This window comes from Pipistrellus hanaki (assembly GCF_964339955.1).
Source record: "Pipistrellus hanaki genome assembly, chromosome: 21".
NCBI classification, from domain to species: Eukaryota; Metazoa; Chordata; class Mammalia; order Chiroptera; family Vespertilionidae; genus Pipistrellus; species Pipistrellus hanaki.
In genome coordinates, this window is record NC_140523.1 from 9260796 (window position 1) to 9286507 (window position 25712).

Consider the following 25712-nt stretch of genomic DNA (forward strand, 5'->3'; position numbering starts at 1 on the left):
AATTCTGTGGGAGAGTGAACTTCTAGACTTCTTAGGAATAAGGGATTTCTATCATTCTGTGGAATGGATGATTTATAGAATTCTGTGGAATAGAGGATTTCTAGAATTCTGTGGAAGAGTTGCCTTCTAGAAATCTGTAGAATATGGGATTTCTAGAATTCGGAGGATAGGAGGACTTCTACAATTCTGTGGAATAGAGAATTTCTAGAAATCTGAGGACTTCTAGAATTCAGTGGAAGAGAGGATTTATAGAATTTCGTGGAAGAGAGGCCATATAGCATTCAGCGGAACAGAGGATTTTTAGAATGCTGTGGAAGAGAGGACTTCAGAAATCCTGTGGAATACAGAACATCCAGAATTCTGTGGAAGAGCAGATTTTTAGATTTGTGTGGAATAGGGGATTTCCAGAATTCTGTGGAAGAGATGAATTCTAGAATTGGAGGAAGGGAGGATTTCTACAAGTCTGTGAATTAGGGTATTTCTAGAAATGAGGAAGAGAGGACTTATAGAAATGAGGGGAATAGAGTATTTCCAGAATTCTGTGGAATAGGAGATTTACGGAATTCTGAGGAAGAGAGGATATGTGGAATTCTGTAGAATAGGGGATCTCGAATTAGGAGCAAGGGAGGACTTCTAGAAATCTGTGGAAGAGGGTATTTCTAGAAATCTGAGAAATAGAGGACTGACGGAATTCTGTGGATGAGAGGCTTTCTAGAATTCTATGGAATATGTGATTTATAGAATTTTCTGGAAAAAAGAATTTTTAGAATTCTGTGAAATTGGAGATTTCTAGAATTTTTTAGAATGGAGCTTATCTAGAATTCTGTGTCATAGAAGATTTGTAGAATTCTGTGGAATAGATTTCTAGAATTCTGAGGGAGAGTGTATAGAAATCTGTGGAAGAGAGGATTTCTAGAATTCTGTAGAATAGAAGCTTTCTAGAATTCTGTAGAATAGAGTACTTTCAAAATTCTGTGGAATACAGCATTTCTATAATTGTGTGGAATAGGAGATTTCTACTATTGTGTGGAAGAGATTACTTGTAGAATTCTGCTGCAGAGACAATTTCTAGAATTCTGTGGTATAGGGGATTTCTAGAAATCTGAGGAAGAAAGGATTTCTAGAATTTGGAGGAAGAGAATATTTTTAAAATTCTGTGGAAGAAAGGATTTATAGAATTCTGTGGAATTGAGGATTTCTAGAATTCTGTGGAATATTGGATTTCTAAAATTTTGTGGTAGAAAGGAATTCCGGAATTCTGTGGAATAGTGGTCTTTTAGAATTCTAGAAATCTGAGAGAAGACTTTTAGATTCAGTGGAAAAGAGGATTTCTAGAATTCTGTGGGTGAGAGGCCTTACAGAATTCTGTGGAATAAATGATTTAAAATTCTGTGGAAGAAAGGATTTATAGAATTTTGTGGAAGAGTTGACTTCTAAAATTATATAGAGTAGGGGATATCTAGAATTAGGAGGAAAGGAGGACTTCTACAATTCTGTGGAATAGGGGATTTCTAGAATTTTGTGGAAGAGAGAATTTTTAGAAATCTGTGGAATATGGGAGTTCATCTGTGGAATATGGGAGTTCCAGAATTCTTTAGAATAGAGCTTTTCTATAATTGAGAGGAAGGGAGGACTTTTAGAATTCTTTGTAATAGGGGATGACTAGAACTCTATGGAATAGAGGACTTCTTGAATTCTGTATAATAGGGGATTTCTAGAATTCAGAGAAAAAAAGGACTTCTAGAATTCTGTGGAATAGGGGTTTTCTAGAAATTTGAAGAGAGGACTTACAGAATTCTGTGGAAGATAGGATTTCTGGAATTTTGTGGACTAATGATGTGGCAATGGGCTGCTAAAATATTCGCTGCTAGTATGTGTAAGGCGCATACAGGAAATGAATGCAACACGATTATAGTAATAAGTCATTAGTGAACATTGTAGTTCGTTATTAATAATTATGTATAACAGGATATTATAAAAATTAAGTTACAAAAATTTTATTTAGACCATTCTTACATACTCTTATATTGGCTAGACCGCAAAAAATATAGGTTATGGGCCATATGCAACCCATGCACCGCGAGTTTGACACGCTTGCACTAAACGCTCAGCTACAAAACACAAGGCCAGAACCCATCCTTGAACCCATGAATGGTAACTTCTAATGTTTACTGTGACACTCCCAGTATCCCTGAAACTCAACACCTTTTTACCTGAGGGTTATCACTGCTCAGTCTACCATGTGACACCTTAGCTACCATGTAGCTAGGGCTATCATGGCCAACATCCTACTGTGAGCCTTTACACTATGATATCCCAGATGTCACATGGCGCAAACACATCAGGGACACATTCAGCACTTACACAGCACACATTCCAGTGTGACAATGTAAGGCCCCCATTGCCTACTCTCCTATGTGATATGTAGCCCACACTCCAATCCTGTTGTCATTGCAGTGATCAGACTCTTTACCATCACCTGTGACATGCAAGGACACCCACTACCCACACTGCACTGGGACATCACACCCTTCCCAAAGCCATCACTTCAATCTCAAACCAAAGCTCCAAATGCCCACCCTCCACAAGGACAACAAACAGTTTCCAAGCACAAAACCCCACTGTGATGCTCCAGCGATGACAATGCCATTGCTCCAGTCACAAGGTTGGGGCCTGTCTGCCCATATTTCCCTCTGACACTGAGATATTTCACTGCCAACACATCACCATGCTACCCCAGAGATACATTGCCCACATTCCACACTGACACACACAGTGCTTCCCCTGCCAACGCAGCACCAGACACGAGAGGTCTTCCACTGATCACACTGCTCTGTCACAGCCTGACTCCCCACTGGCCTGGCATCAACAGTCTTCCGAGACATCCTGGAGTCCCCAATTCCCACAATCATGTCTGAAATTCTAGAGCTCCAAGCTTCACTCATTACTGTACAACACTACTTCTTCCACTGCCAATCTGATGTGATTTCAATACCCCCGTTCCACTGTCACACCGCAGGGGTCTACTACACTACACGTTTATGACAAATTCTGGGCTCATGTTACTAACATTCTATAGTGACACAAAAGAACCCTCACTCACCCACATGGACGCCCCAGGGGACATACTGACAAAGCTCTGCTGTGACTCGCACAAACATCGTTCCCCATGGCCGTCAATGTACTCAATCTGCTCAGACACCTTCAACCGTCCCACTGCCCACCTTCTATTGAGAATCCCTTGGTGACCACTCCCCACATTTCATTGTGATATGTAGGAATTTCAATTCCTTTTACCACATGGCACATGATGTTTCTAGATGCCCATACCCCACAGTAATATCTGATAGCACCAACTGCCCTTACCCAGGACTTACCAGGCTCCACTATTGCACTCTAGGTACACACTATCCATACGCCACTCATTTTTCTGGGCTCTCAAAGGCCAATTGTTCTGTGACAACTGAGGTATCCCTACAGAAATACATTCACTGTGACACTCTAGGTAAGCAGTACCAGTATTCGCCTTTGCCCCTCCCCACTGGCCCTACTGTACATTTTCCATTGTGACACCACAAGGCTCCTGGCCTCATCACACAAATGGGAAACTCAAGGACACGCGCTCTCCTCACCCCACGTGAAAAGTTCAGCCCTCTTGAGGATATCACTCGTTAGTGATCCCATGGCTCCTTCTCCTCCCACTTCAGTAAGTCTAGGGCTCCACTGTGTCCATCCAGGGTGCTCCCTGTCCACTATCCAACATTGCAGCACAGGGCTTCCACAGCCCACATTCCAACATAACCCTCCAGCATCCCCACAGCCCAGTGCCACTGTGACAACACAGGGCTCTCGCTACCCACACACCACGGTTACACCTTCAGATCTACCACTGCCCACAGACCATGGTGACATGACACATCACCCACTGCTCACAGACCACGGTGCCATCCCAGGCTCCTACTTCCAAGCTTTCTCTCTGCCCCCAACTGAGCGCTCAGTGCCAACACACCTCTGTGCCACCCAGGTGCCCCCTTGCTCACACTGCTCTTTCACAACTGCAGAGCTCTCAAAGGCCACAACTGTGAGTGCCACCCAGAGGCGCCATTGGACACCCTCTCGAGGGCAAAAAAAGGCTACAGCACCCGCTATTCCTAGGTGGTCTCCCATGTATGTATTAGCCAGGCCGGTCCATGCTCAGCAGGCCTGCCTAAGAGGCAATCAGGGGATTTCAGGGTGCTGAGGCCCAGGATACGTGAGGCAGCCTCTAGGAGCACCAAGAGCGATGACTCGCCTCCAGGCCCTTCAGCCCTTGGCCGCCGTGCTGAGATGGTGACTCCCTGCCCCTCACCCACTTCCAAGACCAGATTTCTAGCTGAGCACCTTAGCTCCCCCTGCCCACATTCTGAGCTTCCCAGCTGAGGAAGAGGGCACCTCATTGGGTGGTGGGAATCTATGGGTAGCTCATGATGGGGTGCCCTCCTCATCTGAGTAGGACAGAGCCCCTGAGGGCTGGCAGATGGTGAAGGGCAGCATTGAACTTGGATCGGGTGCATGCCCTTAGCAGTTTTTGGATTACCTCCCTACACATCAGCAAATGTTCATTCCGTTATGGTTGTTTTGAGGTGCTGAGTCCCTAGAGGAGCTCTGGGGCTACCACCGGGCACACCGTGGTAAAAGACCATCCCTCTAATGGAGTGGTGCCCTCGAAAGCCAGGCAATGCATTTCTGTGTTTGAGGGCGGTGGTTGGGGGGTGGCCCAGCTGGTCTCAGTTACAAGAATAGGCGGGGAGAGGTGGACTCACTCCTCAGGGTTCTGGTTGAGGACAGGGTTAGGGTGTTTCACAGAATGGCAGGACAGGGGCAAGCATGGTAGCTTCCAACAAGACAGGACAGGTGTGGTGAAACTCCCGTCTGAGGAGGTGGGATCTGCTGGGTGGTGCAGAAAGGAGTGCCCACCCCAACTGGGCATGGTGCAAGGTGAGGGGTGGCACCTGCCATCCATCATGTGTGTTGGGTTCTCTTAGCATCTTGGGGGCTACCTCCCTCCATAGCACCATGGTTCATTCAGTTCCCCCTGTTTAGGGGTTTCAGGTCCCCAAAGGAGAGCTTCAGGCTTCCTTTCAGGTGCAAGGTGTCAGGAGACCCCCTCTAATGGAGGGGTGTCTTTATAAGCCAGGAGACATCTTCTCTGACTGGTGGTGGCCCTCAGAGGGGCACCCAGCGGTGCTGGCTTCCGAAGTAGCGGGGGTCCTCTCCACACACCCAAGAGGCAGAGGGGAGACACTGCTATTCCCTGAGCAGGGCGGGAGGTTGGGGGCCAGTGGGCATTTCTCAGAATTACAGCAAGGGGGCAGGTATGGTGGCCAGTTGCAGTGAGCTACAGTTCCCAAGAGGGGCCTCACGGAGCGGGGCTGGTGTGGCATAATCCCTGGGGAAAAGAGACACCAGCACTTTGGATGGGACCCTAGCATATGAGCTTGTGTGTCTGCAGTGGGAGGGTGAGCATCTGGGGGCAAACAGCCATCAGCACCCTGTGTTCCCAGGCGGTCTCCCTTCCAAGCACAAAGCAGGCCTGACCCTGCTTAGCTTCCTAGATCAGAGGAGATAGGGGGTAATCAGGGTGTTCTGGCCCAATATGCTGGCAGTGGCCTCCAGGAGCCCCAAGTGCCCACACCTGGCCTCAAGACCCTGAGCTGGTTACCCCCACCCCTAACCATGCTGGGTCCAGATCGCTAGCTGAGCTTTTGACTGCCCCCCAACCAGAACCCTGAGCTTCCAGAGGGAGCAGGGGGGCACCTCCTTACAGGGTGGAAATCCCTGGGTGGTGCAGTAGGGTTTACCCTCCCCAACTGAACAGGACGGAGCCCCCCAGGGATGGCATAGGGTGAGGGGTGGCATGAGCCTTTGGCCAGAGATTTGGGGTTCCTATGGCAGGTTGGGGACTGCCTCTGTCCATAGCATCAGGGGTTTGTTCAGTAACCCCTGTCATGGCACCAGGTCCCCATTGAAACCCTGTGGGTTTCTACCTGGGTGTGCCTGAGTAAGAGATTACCCTCTAATTGTGGGTTCCCTCTGTAAGGTTGTTAACATGTTTTCCTATTTAGGGGCCGAGGTCAGTGGGAAGTCCCCCCTGGGGCCTGATGATCAGAGTTGCCCTGGAGTTCCCTCCACTTTCCAAGGGAGGAGGGAAGAGGATGAGCCAACCATCAGGGTGTGAGGTGGAGTGATTTTCACAGAATGGCAGGAAGAGTGTGGGAATGGTGGCCTGCTACAGGGCACCTCAGCTCCCGAGGGAAGCCCCAATGGGCTGAGGGGTGATGAGGGTGGTAGGAAGCATGAAAAGATTCCTCGGGAACTAGAAACACAGGCACCCTGGTTCAGCCACCAGGCATCCTGGCCCTGGCCACCAGGCTCCAGGCATGTAGCTCATGTGCCTGTGGGAGTGGGGCCATCTCTTGGGGAAAACAGCCTGCAGTGCCTGGGACTCCCAGGTGGTCTCCCACCAGAGCACTCACCCGGCTGGCCATGCTTATCTTCCAGGTCACATTCCTTCTGGGTATGTGTTCGCAACCAAGGCACATGCCCTTGACTGGTATCGAACCCAGGACCCTTCAGTCTACAGGCTGATGTCTATCCACCCAGCCAAACCGATCTGGGCTATGATGAGTTTATTTGAACCAGACTGTTGGCAATTGCCGGGAAGCAGAGTCTCAAGGAATTAAAATCTCTTCTGTTCAAGGCAGGGAGGAGGCCTTTCGAAACCTTAGATAACAAAGCCTGCAGGCCAGGCCAGGCCATGGGTGAAGGGTAAGCTTAACTTGAACACATAGGAGTTTAAGAGCAACCTGCCTCTGCACAAATACACAGCACTGCAAAGCCCAAAGTCCACAAGCAAGCATGTCTGTGTTTGACCTATTTTTATAAATCACCATACAGGAAGAAACGTAAGTGGTTTCAAACAATGTTCTACACTCTTTCCTGATGTTAACCAGCCAGTGGGTTCCATGAGATCCACTGGTGATAGATGATGGAGATGGGAGAAAGCAATGGATAGGGAAAAGGGGGAAGAAGAATATTTGGATAAGATGTAAAATGAAGAGAAATCAAGATGGCGGTACAGGTAACCAACTGGTCTGCCACCTTGCACAACAATTTTAAAACTACAACTAAAAGACAAATGTCTATCATCCAAAAACATGGGACAACTGGCTGAAAGAGAACGGATCCCAAGTGCTGAAAAGCTGAGGAGCCTAGGTACAGAGGCACAGGAATCGGGCTGGTGGAGGGCAACTGGGCGTGTGGCTTTCTTTCAACTCGAAGGGAAACAAGCTCCCTATCACTTTGAAATCCAGTTTCTGGGGTCATGCAGGGGACCCAGACGCCTATGGGGAGAAGCCAGTCTGTCAGCTATCAGGTCCAAAAGTGAGGGTGACTCTTGCAGAGGTGGGAGCAGCAATAATTGTTTACTGCACTGGGTTGCAGGGACGCAGGGTCTTGGAAACGCGGGGACTTGGAAACACAGAAGGGCAGAGAAGGCTGACTGCATCCATCGCTGTTTGCCACTCCCCTGCCTAATGATGTCCTGAGACCCCACCCCGTCCTGAGGCCCCGCCTTGAGACCCCACCCTGCACATTCTACCGACCCGCCCATGCACCACACAGCTGCTTTTGGATAGAAATGGCCTGTATTGTGGCAGCTTAACAAAAGAAATTGCAGCTCCAGAAACAAAACCACCAGTCCCTAGCAAAGAGGACAATTCTGTAGTTTTTGTTTTAGCTCCTGCTAGGTGGCCTCAGACAGTATCTGAACTGCACCGCATTGGAGATCCGGAAACTAGTGTACCTCATGGTCAGTGTGAAACAACACCACATTTCAACTATCATAAGGGACACGTTCAAGAGACAAACTCAGTGAGCACCAAAGCCCTACAGTAACAAGTCCTCACCCATAAACGTGTCTCCAGCACAGCAATTCTTCCATTATAGACACAGTGGATCCCCACAGCCAATTGGCCTGGAGGTCAATTCCTCTCAGTGACACTAACAACAATCAAGACTTAACTACAACAAGGCTGTACACACAGTCTACAAAGAGGTGCACCAAGAGTGTCCACATCAGGCAACTGGGAGGCTGACCCATTGAACCATATAGAACACCCAGGCCCAAAAAGGGACCCTACCAACTCAGGGAAACAGTGAAAATGCCAAGAAAAGAAAACAGATCTCAAACAAATAAATGGAGGAGAACAAAAGACTGGATATAGAGTTCAAAAACACAGTTATAAGGTTTTTCAAGGATTTCCTAAAGAAGGCCGATAAATTTAATGAGACCTTCGATATGAAAAAGGGACAACTAGAAATTGAACATACACTGACTGAAATAAAAAATATTATACAGAGACCCAACACCAGACTAGAGGAACACAAGAAACAAGTGAAAGATTTGGAATACAAAGAGGCAAAGGACACTCCTCTGGAGAAGCAAGAAAATGAGAGAATCCAGAAAGTTGAAGATAGTGTAAGAAGCCTCTCGGACAACTTCAAGTGTACCAACATCAGAATTATGGGAGTGCCAGAAGAAGAGAGCAGGACACAGAAAACATATTTTAAGAATTAATGTCAGAAATATTAAAGAAATAGACTTACAAGTCCAGGAAGTGCACAGAACCCCAAACAAAAGGAATCCAAAAAGGACCACACCAAGACACATCATAATTAAAATTCCAAGAGCAAATGATAAAGAGAGAATCTTACAAGCAGCAAGAGAAAAACAGTTAGTTACCTACAAGGGAGCACTCATACGACAATCAACTGATTTCTCAACGGAAACCATTCAGACCAGACAGGAGTGGCAGGAAATATTCAAAGTGATGAATAGCTAGAACCTACAACCAAGGTTACTCTAACCAACAAAGTTATCATTCAGAATTGAAGGGAAGATAAAGAGCTTCACAGATAAGAAAAAGCTAAAGGGGTACATCACCACCAAACCAGTATTATATGAAATGCTAAAAGGTGTTCTTCAAAAAGAGGCAAAAGAAGAAAAAAGTAAAGACAAAATTTATGAACAACAAATATATATCTATCAACAAGTGAATCTAAAAGTCAAGTGAGTTAATCAATCTGAGGAACAGAATAAACTGGTGAATATTATAGAATCAGGGGCATAGAATGGAAGGGGATTGACAATTCTTCGGGGGAAAGGAGTGTCTGTGTGGGGGGTACGGGAAGAGACTGGACAAAAATCATATACTTATGGATGAGGACAGCAGGGGAGGAGGGAAGTAAGGGCAGAGGATGGGTTGGGGATTGGATGGATATAAGCTATCGGGGGCAGGGGGGAGGAGAAACAATTGTAATAATCTGAACAATAAAGACTTGTTAAAATTAAAATAATACTAAATAAATAAATAAATAAATAAATAAATAAATAAATAAAATGGTGTGTTTTGTAGAAGAGTTAATAATCATACTAGTGGCCCAGTGTACAAAATTTGTGCACAGTAAAAGGGAATTAATTAGAGGAAATATTTTATATCGCCATTTACCTTTTATGATAGAAGTGTTAAAGATGAAAGAAAATTAGTAAAATTTATATGAAAATCTCCCTCCTGTCAGAGTCTCGGGCCTGCCACGGGACCAAGTCACATTGCCACTCCACCCACACACACCTTGAAATCAAGTGACTTAGCCAGCCTGATCCCCCATAAAGCCCTGCAGGGCAGGGAGTGCACCCTCATGTTCCCCGCCCCTGCTAGTGCCAGGTGGGGGAAGGGGGCAATAGCATCACGTTCCCCATTGGCAGGGCCTGTTTGGCAGGTTGAACCTGGCTGAGGTAGGGAGGTGGGAATTGAGAAAAGGAAGAGAGACAGGAAAGTGGAGTCGGGAGGACTACAAGTCACCGAGGAACTGTAGCAAGTTTATTCACTGCGCAATGCTTTTTATACACAAGGCACTAATTAGGAGGTCTGTCAAGAGGAGTGTATTCTTTGTTCCTCTTAATCTCTAAGGGACAGAGCAGAAGGACAAATTCTTGGTATAGCAAATCTCAGTAAATAGTTACAGACTTCTTGGCAAGTTATGCAAGGTTGCTCTCATTCTACTGATAGTAGTCATCCAAACAAGTCTGGGAAAACTGTGTGGGTAGGGGGCCAGCCCTGCTAGCACCCTCAGATGCAAGGATGTCAGCTTACATCCTGTCACCAACACTCCATCAAGCCCCATGGGGGGAGGGGGAGGGCATGGCTTCCGGTCCCCTGGTGCAGCCTCAGGTTCCCCAGACCTGGCACAAGGGTGTGAGGGCGTGAGGCTGTGAGGGCATGATGACCATTTGCCCATTAGCTCTTTATTGTATAGGATTGTTTACATTTGCTCGGTTACTATAGATGTTACCTGGTGCACATTTTCATAGTTTTTTTTTAAAAGTAATTGTTTTTGCTATGTAATTTACAGACTCCTCAAATATATTTGTCATGCTAGTTTCTTTCTGCTACTATAACAAGAACAAGTATAAATTGAAGAATTTTTATATAAAAAAGTAAACTTTTGCCCACCTGGCATAACTCAGTGGTTGAGCATCGACCTATGAACCAGGAGGTCACAGTTCAATTCCCGATCAGGGCACATGCCTGGGTTGTGGGCTGGATCCCCAGTGTGGGGTGTGCAGGAGGCAGCTGATCCATGATTCTATCTCATCACTGATGTTTCTCTCTCTCTCTCTCTCTCTCTCTCTCTCTCTCTCTCTCTCTCAAATCAATAAGAATAAAAAAAATCAACTTCAGAAGCTTCTGTGGACTAATACTTGTTGACCCCAGTTTCTATTTTACTTTTCAAGTCTATATAAGAGAGTGTCTTGAAATCATTTGACAAACTATTAAGTAATGTATGTCTTTAAAAGTGTAATACTTTATTTTTGTTATAAAATATTGTAAAGCATGGTCTTAAAATTTAAGTACACTTTTAATTTCTTCTCTGAATTATTAGCATTATTGATTATCTCGTTATAAACACTAAATTCTGTCATCATTGGTCATTTTAAAGTTTATTATTATGGATTGACTTGAGAGAGAGAAACATCCGAATGTTATTCCGCTTATTTATGTAATCATTGGTTGATTGTTGTATATATATATATATATATATATATATATATATATATATATATATGCCCTGACCAAGGATTAAAATAGGGGATTTCTAGAATTCAGAGGAACAGAGAATTCTACAATTCTGTCGAATAGGGAATTTGTAGAATTCGGAGGAAAGGAGGACTTCTACAATTCTGTGGAATAGGGAATTTCAAGAAATCTGAAAACAGGACTTTCTGAATTCTGTGGAAAATAGGATTTCTAGAATGTTTTGGAAGAGAGGCCTTCTGGAATTTAGCGGAATAGAGGATTTGTAGAATTCTTTGGAAGACAGGACTTCAGGAATGCTATGAAATATGGAACATCCAGAATTCTGTAGCAGAGTGGACTTTTAGAATTCTAGAAATCTGAGAGAGGACTTCTAGAATTCTGTGGAAGAGAGGATTTCTAGAATTCTGTTGATGAGAGGACTTGTAGAATTCTGTGGAAGAATTGCTATCCTTCTGGAGAATAGATGATTTATAGAATTTTGTGGAAGAGAGGACTTGTAGAATTCTGTGGAAGAATTTCTATCCTACTGTAGAATAGATTATTTATAGAATTCTGTGGAAGAGAGGATTTTTAGAATTTTGTGGAAGAGAGACCTTCTAGAATACAGCGGAATAGAGGATTTTTAGAATTTTTTGGAACAGAGGACTTCAGGAATCCTGTGAAATAAGTAACATCAAGAATTCAGTGGAAGAGTAGACTTTTAGAATTCTAGAAATATGAGAGAGGACTTCTAAAACTCGGTGGAAGAGAGGATTTCTAGAATTCTGTGGATGAGAGGTCTTATAGAATTCTGTGGAATAGAAGATTTGGAATTCTGTGGAAGAAAGGTTTTATAGAAGTCTGTGGAAGAGAGGACTTGTAGAATTCTGTGGAAGCATTTCTACCCTTCGGTAGAAAATATGATTTATAGAATTCTGTGGAAGAGAGGATTTCTATAATTCTGTGGAATAGGATATTTCTACTATTCTGTGGAAGAGATTACTTGTAGAATTTTGTGGCAGAGAGAATTTCTTGAATTCTGTGAAATAGGGGATTTCTAGAAATCTGAGGAAGAAAGGACTTCTAGAATTCGGTGGGAGAGAAGATTTTTAGAATTCTGTGGATGAAAGTATTTATAGAATTCTTTGGAATAGAGGATTTCTAGAATTCTGTGGAGAAGAGGGTTTCTAAAATTCTGTGGATGAAAGGACTTCTGAAATTCTGTGGAATAGTGAACTTCCAGAATTCTGTGGAAGAGTGGAGTTTTATAATTCTAGAAATCTGAAGAGGATTTCTGAATTCTGTGGATGAGAGGTCTTATAGAATTCTGTGGAAGAATTTTTATCACTCTGTGGAATAGATGCTTTATAAAGTTCTGTGGAAGAGGAGATTTCAACAATTCTATGGAAGTGTTGACTTTAAGAATTCTGTAGAGTAGGGGATTTCTAGAATTCAGAGTAAAGGGGGATTTCTACAATTCTGCTGAATAGTGATTTTCTAGAATCAGAAGAGAGTACTTCTGGAATTCTGTGGAAGAGAGGATTTCTAGAATTTTGTGGAAGAGAGGCCATATAGAATCAGCGGAATAGAGGATTTTTAGAATTCTGTGGAAGAGAGGACTTCAGGAATCCTGTGGAATAAGGAACATCCACAATTCTGTTGTAGAGTGGGCATCTAGAATTCCGTGGAATAGGGGATTTCTATCATTCTGTGTAATACATGATTTATAGAATTCTGTGTAAGAGAGTATTTCTAGAAATCTGTGTAAGAGTTGAATTGTAGAATTCTGTAGAATTGGGGATTTGTAAGATTCAGAGGAATAGAGGGCTTCTACAATCCTGTGGAATAGGGAATTTCTAGAAATCTATAGAGAGGACTTCTAGAATTCTGTTGAAGAAGGATTTCTAGAATTTTGTGGAAGAAAGGACTTCAGGAATTCTGTGGAATATGGAACATCCAGAATTCTGTGGAAGAGTGGACTTCTAGAATTCAGTGGAATAGGGTTTTTCTAGAATTGGAGAAAGGGAAGATTTCTACAACTCTGTGAAATAGGGTCTTTCTAGAAATGAGAAAGAGAGGACTTATAGAAATCTGTGGAATAGAGTATTTCTAGAATTCTTTGGAATAGGAAATTTCTGGAATTCTGAGGAAGAGAGGATATCTGGAATTTTGTAGAATAGGAAATTTCTCAAATTAGGAGGGAGGACTTCTAGAATTCTGAGGGATATGAAATTTCTAGAATTTGGAGGAAGGGAGGACAGCTAGAATTCTGTGTAATATGGTATTTCTAGAAATCTGAGAAAGAGAGGACTTACAGAATTCTATGGAATAGATGGTTTCTAGAACTCTGTGGAATAAAGAATTTGAAGAATTATGTGGAAGAGTTTACTTGTAGAATTCTGTGGATGAGAGACTTTCTAGAATTCTGTGGAATTGGGGATTTCTAGAATATTTTAGAATAGAGCTTTTCTAGAATTCTATTGAATAGGGGATTTCTAGAATTTGTGAAATAGATGCTTTCTAGAATTCTGTAGAATAGAGTACTTACAAAATTTCGTGGAATAGAGCATTTCTATAATTCTGTGGAATCAGAGATTTCTACTATTCTGTGGAAGAGAATACTTATAGAATTTTGTGGCAGAGAGAATTTCTAGAAATCTAAGAAAGGACTTCTAGAATTCTGTGGAAAAGAAGATTTATAGAATTCTGTGGAATAGTGGACTTCTAAAATTCTGTGGATTAGATGATTTATGATTTTTGTGGAAGAGATAATTTTTAGAAATCTGTGTAATATGGGAATTCTAGAATTCTTTAGAATAGAGCTTTTCTATAATTCAGAGGAAGGGAAGAATTTTAGAATTTTTTCTAATAGGGATTTCTAGAACTCTAAGGAATAGAGGACTTCTACAATTCCTTGGAATAGAGAATTTCTAGAATTTGGAGAAAGGGAGGACAGCTAGTATTCTGTGGAACGGGCTATTTCTATTAATCTGAGAAAGAGAGGACTTCTAGAATTCTGTGGAAGAGAGGGTTTCTAGAATTTTGTAGAATAGAGTATTTTTGGAATTCTGTGGAAGAGAGGACTTCAGGAATTTTGTGGAATACGAAACATCTAGAATTCTGTGGTACAGTGGACTTCTATAATTCTGTGGAATAAGGGATTTCTATCATTCTCTGGAATACATCATTTATAGAATTCTGTGGAAGAGAAGATTTCTAGAATTCTCTGGAAGAGTTGACTTCTAGAATTTTGTAGAATAGGGGATTTCTAGAATTCAGAGCAATGGAAGACTTCTACAATTCTGTGGAATAGGGGATTTCTAGAATTCTGAGGAAGAGATGATTTCTAGAATTGGAGGAAGGGAGGATTTCTACAACTCTGTGAAATAGGGCATTTCTAGAAATGAGGAAGAGAGGACTTATAGAAATCTGTGGAATAGAGTACTTCTAGAATTCTGTGTTATAGGAGATTTCTGGAATTCTGAGGAGGAGAAGATATCTGGAATTCTGTAGAATATGGTAATTCTCAAATTGGTAGGAATGGGGGACTTCTAGAATTCTGAGGAATAGGGGATTTCTAGAATTTGGAGGAAGGGAAGACAGCTAGAATTCTGTGGAATGGGGTATTTATAGAAATCTGAGATATAGAGGATTTACAGAATTCTATGGAATAGAGAATTTGTAGAATTCTGTGGAATAGGGGATTTGTAGAAAACTGTGGAAGAGTTTACTTGTAGAATTCTGTGGATGAGATGCTTTCTAGAATTTTGTGGAATAGGGTGGTTCTGGAAATCTGAGACAGGCCTGGTTCTTGGTTGGGAGACCAACTGGGCATACCTGTTGCTGAGGGCTTTTTTCCTCCTGCCCCATGCCCCTGAAGTAATGCAAGTTCCTAATGTCTACCACCACATAACACCTGAAATCAAAAAACTGGAAGAAAACATGGGAGTAGAAGACGGAGTGGCAAGCCAGCGAGTAGGTCAGAATGGCAGAAGAAGAAATTAGTGAAGACTACCCAGCAGAAATCCATGAGTATTTTTCAGCATTTGAGAATTCCATTGGGGCCGTAGATGACATGCTGAAGACTATGATGTCTGTTTCTAGAAATGAGTTGTTGCAGAAGTTGGACCCACTTTAACAAGCAAAAGTAGATTTAGTTTCTGCTTACACATTAAATTCAATGTTTTGGGTTTATTTGTCAACTCAGGGAGTTAATCCTAAGGAACACCCAGTAAAGCAGGAATTGGAAAGAATCAGAGTATACATGAACAGAGTCAAGGAAATAACTGACAAGAAGAAGGCTGCCAAGCTGGACAAAGGTGCAGCATCAAGATTTGTGAAAAATGCCCTCTGGGAACCAAAACCTAAAAATGCATCCAAAGTTGCCAGTAAAGGGAAAAGCAAAAAATAACCTTCTAGTTTTGATGTACACACATTCAAAAAGTACATCATTTTTATTGTGTAACACAAAATAGATGGTGATTATGTGGCAATGCAAGGTTTTAATGTATTCCTTATTGAATTCATATATAAAATTTACATTTGAATTTGTAATGCTAAATACATTTCCCCCCAGAAAGATGAAGTTATCTTTATTGATTTTCCTATAGCGTTCTGTGAGGTTTTTAACATTGTGGTATATTTTATATTTATAGTTTACCATCTCTCTTGACAGGACTCTTGTTTCCTTATATAGGTCAACCTTTCAAGTACTATTTTATAAGCAACTATGAAATTTAAGTTAAATGTTCTCTGTAAACATTTGTCTATTTTAAATGAATAATGATTTATGAAGTATGCTTTCTGAAGTCTGAAGTTATAAATACATCTGTTTTCACTATATACAAGAAAAAGTGAAATGACTTAAATGTGGGTTTTTTTTTATGTGTAGTTATTTCATCATGTTTTCATGATTTGGGCAATTGCTTCTTTTGATATTAGAAGTGTGAATTTAAGACTTTAAGGTTATACTTTAACTTTTGGCACTCTGCCTATATGTCCCATTTGAAGTAAAATATATTCTCACTAATTGTGGTTGGGAAATGAAGTTGTAATTGATGGCTGAATTTGGGTATAATGGCTACATCCTATCAATAAAGGATGTAAGTGTTGTGTAGCTGACCTGTTTATTCTTCTCTTTTTGAGTAAACTTGCCCTTGAAAGTGGGAAAATAAGTTTTAGAAATCATTAGGAATAAAGAGATTCATGAGTTTTGTTCCTGATGTATAGTGCCCACAGTTCTATCAGTCTCACTTTTCATGTTTGATTACATAATGTCAAGTACATAAAAGCATTTTGGAACAACTTTCTATGTTAACTTCCACTTAAGCAGAGGAGAAAGCTAAAATTACATTTTATTGTGTTTATATTCTGATTTATTTTATTGAAATATTTGTTATAGATAACTCTAATATTAAAATTATTTTTATGGTAAGCCTATGAATTTTAATTATATTCCCTTAATGTTTTCAGTCTTTGAATCCACATCATGTGTAGGAATGCCAAATACAGTAAAGTACTTTAATTTGTGAAAAAGAAGTTGTTAAAATTTTCTATGTGATTAATTTTCCATAAGTAACCTTGAATAAATGGATTTCATGATTTATGGTAGCAAATATTGGAAATGGTCTTAAAAACTAATGGATTTTGTAAAGCGTGTTGAACTCTTTCTGTGACATGAAGAGGAAGTCCCTGATAGATACAGTCTTCTGGCTTAGATGTCAGACAGTTTTTGAAGTGGGAGAACATTTATAGTTATTTCATTTTTTCTCTTTCATTGACATTTTTGGCTTATTTTTAAACTTTTTTTTATGAAAGATATGTGTTATTAAAATTAAGTGCAGTGTACATGCCTTATTTATTGCAAAGAAATTTTATAACTTGCATTTCTGTATGTTTCTAATTTCATTAAGAAAAAAAAAACAAAATTGTAGAAAATCATTAGCCAAATGATAGGTTTAGTAAATGTCCAACTTTATATTCTGTTAAATTGGAGATTCTTGGTGAATAATTTTTTTCAGTGTTTCCTAGTAGAAATAGAAACCAGTTTGAGCTCTGCCCAGTGTGGCTCAGTTGGGTGAAGCATTGTCCCATACACAAAAGGTCACGGGGTTTAATTTCAGGTCAGGGCACATACCTCGGTATCAGGTTTGATCCTTGGTCAGGGTGCTTACCCAAGTGTGTATGGGAGGTTACTGATCCATGTTTTTTTTCTTTTACATCAATATTTCTCTCCCTCTCCTTCCCTCTCTCTCTAAAACCAATAAAAACATCCTCATGTGAGGATTAAAGAAAAAAAAGAAAAAGAAAAAAGAAAACATGGGAGTAAACTCTTTGGCATCATATGTGTGTGTATATCTATATCTATATCTATATCTATATCTACAATATATCTATATCTATATCTATATCTATATCTATATCTATATCTATATCTATATCTATATCTATATCTATATGTTGTTTCCTTGGCAGGAGAAATAGGAAAAATAAACAAATGGAACGACAACAAACTAAAGAGTTATTGAACAGTGAAGGAAATCAACAAAATGAAAAGACAACCTACTGAATGAATGAAGGTATTCTCCAATGATATATCTGATAACCTATTAATATCCAAAGTATTTAAGGAACTCATACATCTTATTACCAAACAAAGCCAACAATCTGATGAAAAAGGGGCGAAGGAACTGGATAGACACTGCTCAGACTAGGACATACAGATGCCAATAGACATGTGAAAAAATGCTCAACACCACTAATTGCCAGGGAAATGCAAAATAGAACCACAATGAGGTACCATCTCACACCTGTCAGAATGGCTGTCATCAATAAATCAACATGTTGGCAGGAATGTGGAGAAGATGGGACACTTTTGCACTGTGGGTGGGCTTCTAAATTGGTGCAGCCATTGTGGGGGAAATACAGTGGTTCTTCAAAAACTTAAAAGTAGAACTACCATAGGATGCAGCAATTTCACCTCCGGGTATTTATTTAGAAAATACAAAACAGTAATTTGAAGAACATATTGAAATACAGTGGCAACCATACTTTGGTAAAAACTGATGTTTAAATTTTAACCCTGCTAAGTCTGGCCCCTACATCTGATTAAAACACAGGGTACTTATCTCAGCTTCCAGGTGGAGACCTGGAGACTAAGACAATTTTCCCTTGCCTGGGACAAGGACCACAGGAGATTGATTCCCACTGACTCAGTAGCTTCAGGGATAGAAACTGTAGATAACCTTTAGAGACTAACCACTGAGCTCTGCTTCTGTGTTATTGGCTATTGAAAGATAGGGCCACATTCCAATGTCCAGCAGGATGTGACTGAGAACCAACCCTGTGGGCTGTCCCCAGTCTTTAGAATTTAATCTTTAGGATTTAGGAACAAAGAAAAATTCTTGCAGTTTAGGCCTTTAAAAAGACTTGCCTACACCTGGAACCATGCAGTCGTATAGAGTCCATCTGCGTGTGGCACTCTTGTGAATGTCCTGGCCAGTTTTTATTTCAATAAATTCTTGCCTGTTTTTTTTAAATTAATCATCAGCCCCCGGTGGTCTTATTTTGAACCCAGGATTCGACCCCACAACAATATGCACCCTATGTTCATCAAAGCAGTATTACAATAAACACAAGCAACTTACATGTTCATTGATAAATGAGCAGATAAACATGTGGTACATATATACATTGGAATATTACTCAGGCATAAAAAGAATGAAGTCTTGCCATTTGCAACAACATGTATGGTCCTAGTTGGTATTGTGCTAAGTGCAATAAGTCAGTCAAAGAAGACAAACACCATATGATTTCACTTATACAGGGAATCTAAAAACAACAAAATAAATGAAAAACAAAATGGAAACAAATTCATAGATACAGAAAACAAATTAATGGTTGCCAGAGGGAGAGAGTTGAGGTGATAGGTAACAAAGGGGAATGGATTAAGATGTTCAAATTGCCAGATAAGAAAACAGTTACAGGGATGTATGTAAAGTTCAGCATAGAGAATATAGTCAATAATAGATATATTTTTAAAAATGTTTTTATTGATTTCAGAGAAGGGAAGGGAGAGGGAGAGAGAGACTTCAATGACGAAAGAGAATCATCTATCGGCTGCCTCCTGCACATCCTGTACCGGGGATAGAGCCTACCTGGGCATGTACCCTGATCAGTAATCCAACTGTGACATTCTGGTTCCTGGGTCAATGCTCAACCACTGAGCTATACCACCTGGGCAATAGCCATATTTTAATCACTATGCATGTTGTCAGAATAATTGGAGTGGTCATTTTGCAAGTTATATGATTATCTAATGACTATGTTGTACACCTAAAACTATTCCAATACTTTATGTCAACTGTGATTTAAAAATTAAAATAAATTTTAAAAGAGAAATACATTTGAAGTTTAAGGAAAAGCTATGTAAATATACAAAAGCTATATTTATTACATACGACTATTCATCTTTAAAAAGTATATAAAATTATTTAGTGGGCTAAGTACCTGAATATACAAGCCTTCAGATATATATATATATATATATATATATATATATATATATATATATATATATATATATATATATGTATATATGTGTATGTGTGTATATATAGCTATATACAACATTTCAAGCATATATAATTCACCTATAAATTACCCTACGATTTATACAAGTATATACAATTATCCAAACATATAAACAACTAGCAGTAACTATTCAACTATATATACAGCCATATACAAATTTTCAATTATATATGCATTTACAAGTATTCAGCTAATGTATTGCTCTAGACAACTATGAAAGTAAACATACAGCAGCGATACACAAGTATTCAACTATTTATACAACTGTATACAGCTATCAATCATATGTAGTTGCATGCAACTATTCAATTATATGTACATCTATATAATTCAACCCTATATACAATTACATACAACTCTTTATACATACAACTCTTAAACCAATATACAGGGATATACAAATATTAAACCAAACATATATAGGTAAATATGTACAGTTATGAAAAGGTGTTAAATATACAAAAGCTATATGCAGTAATTCAATTATATGTATTTTCCGGCGTATAAGACGAATTTTGAAACGAAAAAAAGTCAACCGAAAATTGGGAGCAAAAGACCAAAATTGCACAAAAATTGCCTGCAGATCTTGACGGCAAAGTAAGTCTTTTCTTTGAAGTGGGGGATAGTCTTATACAGAGAATATAGGCCTAAACCTATGTTTTAACTGTAAAATTAGGGGTCGTCTTATACGCCGGAAAATACGCTTGCAAATGTACGCACTTTTCAACCATCTATACATGTGTACATACAACTCTTCTATATACAAACATATACAATATTTCAACTAAATAAATAAATAACGGCTTTGTATACCTATTCAACTCAGTATACCACTGCATACAAATACTCATCTATACATACTACTAAATAAATCTCTCAATGCTATCTATATACAGGCATGTAAACTAAGCAACATTTATATACAACTATTAGTATATACATGTATAAAAACAATTTTACTATTTATACAACTATATACATCTCTTCAACTGTTACATACAATTATTCAATGATATATACATTAGCTATATATAGCTATTCAATCCTATATACATCTACATACAACTCTTTATACATATAACTCTTAAACTAATATACAGGAATATGCAACCATTAAACCAAACATATACAGCTAAATACAACCATTTAACTATATATACAGTTCATATATATATATATATATATATATATACTGCTATATACAATTATTCAACAAAATATACTACAGACATATACAGCTATTTAACTATACCTACAATTATAAACAACTATTCAACTATTTAAAGCCTTATGAAACTATTTGAACACATAAACCTATATATGATTACTAGACAAAATACACCTAGACACTACTATTTAAATATATATATATATGTGTGTGTGTGTGTATATATATATACACACATATATATGTGTATATATGTATATATACACACACAGCTATGTAAAACAGTTCATCTTTATATACACAATTATTCAACTAAATATACAAATACTATAAATAGTTTTTCAACTATATGTACAACTATACATAACTATCCATCATATACAAAGCAATGTAAATCTATTCAATCACATATATTGCTATACTAGAGGCCCAGTGCATGAAATCCATGCAAAGAGGGGGGGGCTGTCCCTCAGCCCAGCTTACACCCTCTCCAATCTATGACCCCTGGAAGGATGTCTGACTGCCTATTTAGGCCAATCCAACCAGTCAGACATCCCTCTCACAATCCAAGACTCCTGACTCCTGACTCCTGACTCCTGCTCACCTGTCTGCCTTCCTGTTTGTCCCTAACTGCCTCCTCTGCAGGTTGGTCCCTCCAACTTCTCTCCCCTGTAGGCATGGTTCCCCCCCCCTCCAAGTGCCCTTCCTTGCAGGTCTGGTCACCCCTATCTTCCCTCCTCTGCTGGCCTGGTCCTTCCCAACTGCCCTCCCCTGCTGGCCATCTGTGTCCACATGGTGGGGAGCCATCTTGGGGGGAGCCATTTGACCACATGGGGGGAGCCATCTTGTGTGTTGGAGTGATGGTCAATCTGCATATTACTCTTATTAGATAGGATATAAATATTCAACTATATACACAACTATATTCAACCATATTTGCAACTATGTACAACTATTCAACTGTATATATATATATATATATATATATATATATATATACCATTACTCAAGTAATAATGGAATATAGCTATATATATCAACTATTCAACTCTGTATTTAGTTATGTACAATTATTCAATATATATGCAATTATATTCACCTCTTTAATTACATATACAGCAACATACAACCATTCTTATATACAGCTATATAAAACAGTTTACCTGTATAGTACATCTATATACAATTATTCCACCTCATATCCATTTACTATCCTAGTATATGACTATTGAATTGTATCTATACAACCACATTCAACTATTTGACCAAATATAATCTATATACACCTATTCACCTTTATGTACAGCTATACACCACTATGCAACTATATATATAGCTGTGTACAATTAGTCAACCATATATACTACATTCAATGATAAATTACATGTACAGTTTATCTACATATATAATTATATGACTGGAAATGCAGCTATATGCAACTGTTGAGACTTGGAAATAGTTACATACAACTATTCAGGTATACATATGTAGAGAAGAGTTTTCCATGTTGTCACTGTTGACTGTCTTGAAACCTGGAATCAAGCCAGAATAGACATTGTTTACTGTAAACCCTCTTTAGAGACTCTGTACATAAATTGATGTTCATTCTGATGTAAATAAGCACACTTTACTTGCCTCCTTCTATGTGCTGGTTCCTGTAACAGGTTGTTTTTCTGACCTAGTCAAGCATGCAAAGTATTTTCCCATACTAGTACCTATGAATACTCCTCCTTTACTCATTATCAGTGGTTCTCAACTTTCTAATGCCATGAGCCTTTAATACAGTTTCTCATATTATGGTGACCCCAACCATAAAATTATTTTTGTTGCTACTTCATAACTGTAACTTTGCTACTGTTAATGAATCCTAATGTGAATATCTGTGTTTTCCAATATCTGTGCTGTCCCATCTCCACTTCCCATCACAACTGTCCCAATTTGGCTATCCCATCAGGTCTGTCCCATCATCACTGACCCCAGCAACCTGCCCACATGGGGGGCGTGCTCTGTCCCCCTCCAAACCATTTCCAGCTGAGCATTTGATCTTGTTCCCATGGCCCCTCCCTCTTGATGACGCCAGCACTTCCAGTTTGGATGCTTAACCAAAATTCTTTCAAAAACATCAATACATTGGCCAGAAATCCATATATAATCAGTATCCAATTAGCTTCTCTGGTCTTTGAACATGATTTCCCTGTCTTTAAACATTGTGTTACCAATATTAAGGCTCTTTGTTGATGTATTCCTTGTGTTTCAAGCACGTTCTTAGAAATTATCCTAAATTATCATTGATATTTCCAAAGTTCGATTCATCTTTTACAGTGGTTCAAGTTCATTCATTGTGAATTCCAAGTGTTTACTCATGAAAAGATTATCACAATCACTTCTCAGCTCTTTGAACACGAATACCCATGGAAAAATTTTGTCCTTTAGACATCAAACCCATTTGAACATGTATTTTAGAGCATAAGCACATTTCTAAGTATTTTCCTATCCTGTCCTTGTCTGTCTCAGTGTTACACACAATTTTGTCCATTGAATAAAGCTCATTCATTTTGAATCCCAAATGTTAATTCACTATAACCCTTACCTGTACCCTAACCCTAAACCTAAACCTACTCTAAACCGTAATCCTAACCTTAAGTCTGATCTCTAGCCCTAACCCAAATGCTAACCCTAATCCTAGACCTATTACTAATCCTAGCCCTAAACCTAACCCTATTCCTAGTCCTATCCTTCATGACATCAGCACTCTCAGCCAGTCCCCTTGCCCAAACCATTACCTGAGCACTTGAGCCTGTTCACCTGGCCCCTCCCACTTGATGACCTCGCCACTCCCGGTTTCAATGACTCACCAACATTCTTTCAAAAAACACCAACTCACTGGCACTGAAGTATAAGTGTAACCAATATCCACCTCTGTCCTCGGATTTTTTAATGTGATTTCCCTGTCATTAAACAATGTGTATTGCTAGTGTTTTTCTTTCAGCATGTTCTTCACCTCTCTTAACGGAGCTTTTTTTGTGAGTTTCTGGAGTTTATTCACCTTCTCCCAGTGTCTCAAGCTCCCTCATTGTGAACTGCAGATGTTAAACACCGTTTTTACATAAGTACCAGCACATTAAATAAAACTAGTGCCCTTTGAAAGAGGATCTTGCCTTTCCCAGCGCTTTGAGGGTAAATTCTCAGAATATCAACCTTCAGTGGAGATGTTAAGATCCCAAATGAATTCCAAGTGTGGTAGAACACTCTTGCACATACATTCTCCTGGTCTGTAAAGTCTATGCCACAGGAATCTAGAAATACTCTATTCCACAGATTTATATGTCTTCTCTTCCTAATTTCTAGAAATACCCTATTTCACACAGTTGTAGAAATCCTCCCTTCCTTCAATTCTAGAATTCAACTCTTCCATAGAATTCTAGAAATCCCCTATTCCACAGAATTCTAGAAGTCCACTCTTCCACAGAATTCTGGATGTTCCGTATTCTACAGGATTCCTGAAGTCCTCCCTTCCACAGAAAAATCCTCTATTCCACTGAATTCTATATGGCCTCTCTTGCAAAAATTCTAGAAATCCTCTCTTCCACAGAATTCTAGAATTCCTCTCTTCAGATTTCTAGAAATCCCCTATTCCACAGAATTGTAGAAGTCCTCCTGTCTTCCAAATTCTAGATATCCCCTATTCTACAGAATTCTAGAAGTCCACTCTACCACAAAATTCTGGATGTTCCGAATTCCACAGGATTCCGGAAGTCCTATCTTCCACGGAATTCTAAAAATCCTCTGTTCCGCTGAATTCTATATGGCCTCTCTTCCACAAAACTCTAGAAATCTCTATTCCACAGACTCCGCACCCCATGCCTGGTGTTCCTGCAACACAAGGGGAGGGACACGGAAGACAAGCACACACACCGAAGCTGGCCTGGGAGGTGTTGAGAGGCACAAGCTGCAGTTTGAGGGCTCTGGGCCAGGGGCGCCAGAGGCCACCAGCGGCTGGAGGAGGCAGGCCAGCTGCTTCCCCAGAGCCCTCAGAAGGAAAGGGGTTCCGCTGGAACTTCCATTTTTGACTTCTGCCATCTGGCCTCTAGGAGAATGCATTTCTCTTCTCCTAAGCCACCTCACTGATGGTGGCGGGGCATGGCGAATCAATGAGAGGCACGGGATGCTGTCCTTAAGATGTGCTGCACCACGTGTGTCTGTCAAAAACGATTGAAACATTTTCCTGTAGCTGTGATCAGAATCTCGCGTGACCTCCAGATATCGTACACGGACCCGAGCCACAAGGAAAGCAGCCACGGTGAATCTCCCAGACGTGGGTCACTCGGCAGACATCCTGGTAGCCGACCTTGTGCTCCCGCGTGTACATCCGCGGACTCCCATTTGCATTGGCGCGCCTCGACTAGCTGAGGGTGCAAGGGCCTGCTGACGCCTTTCCCTGGTTTGGAGAGGACTTGGAAGATTCAGCAGGTGCCCGGGGAGGTCCTGCCCCCAACAACTCCACACACCCCCAACCCTCCCCCCTCCCCCCCCCCCGCCCCGCACACACACCGGTGGCAAGAGCCATGACAGCCTTACAGGGAGCTATTTGAAATGCTGGGGGGATCTCTTGCGCCACAGAAACCCCCAAGGCTGTGCAGGGCTGCTGATCCTGGGAGGATTCTGGGATGTTTGCCTGCAGTCCTATCCACCCTGAGGGCATAATCCAGCCAGGTTCACATCAGCACAGCTGGACATGCGCCTCCGGAGGAGGACATGGAGCCATTCCGGAGATTAAATCTCAGGAGTGGAGATCCAGCGCCTCCACGGGGCAGAACTGGGGCCCTGGAGTGCAG

At 40.5% G+C, this 25712-nt stretch overlaps 1 long non-coding RNA gene and 1 pseudogene across 2 annotated transcripts in view; both read left to right on the top strand.

Moving 5' to 3' along the window:
• Positions 1-25712, top strand: part of LOC311614488 — a 350039-nt gene that overhangs the window by 270469 nt on the left and 53858 nt on the right. The window lies entirely within an intron of this gene.
• On the top strand, positions 15075-15891 carry LOC311614503 (nuclear nucleic acid-binding protein C1D-like; annotated as a pseudogene). Its single transcript has one exon. The product of its transcript is annotated as a nuclear nucleic acid-binding protein C1D-like (transcript).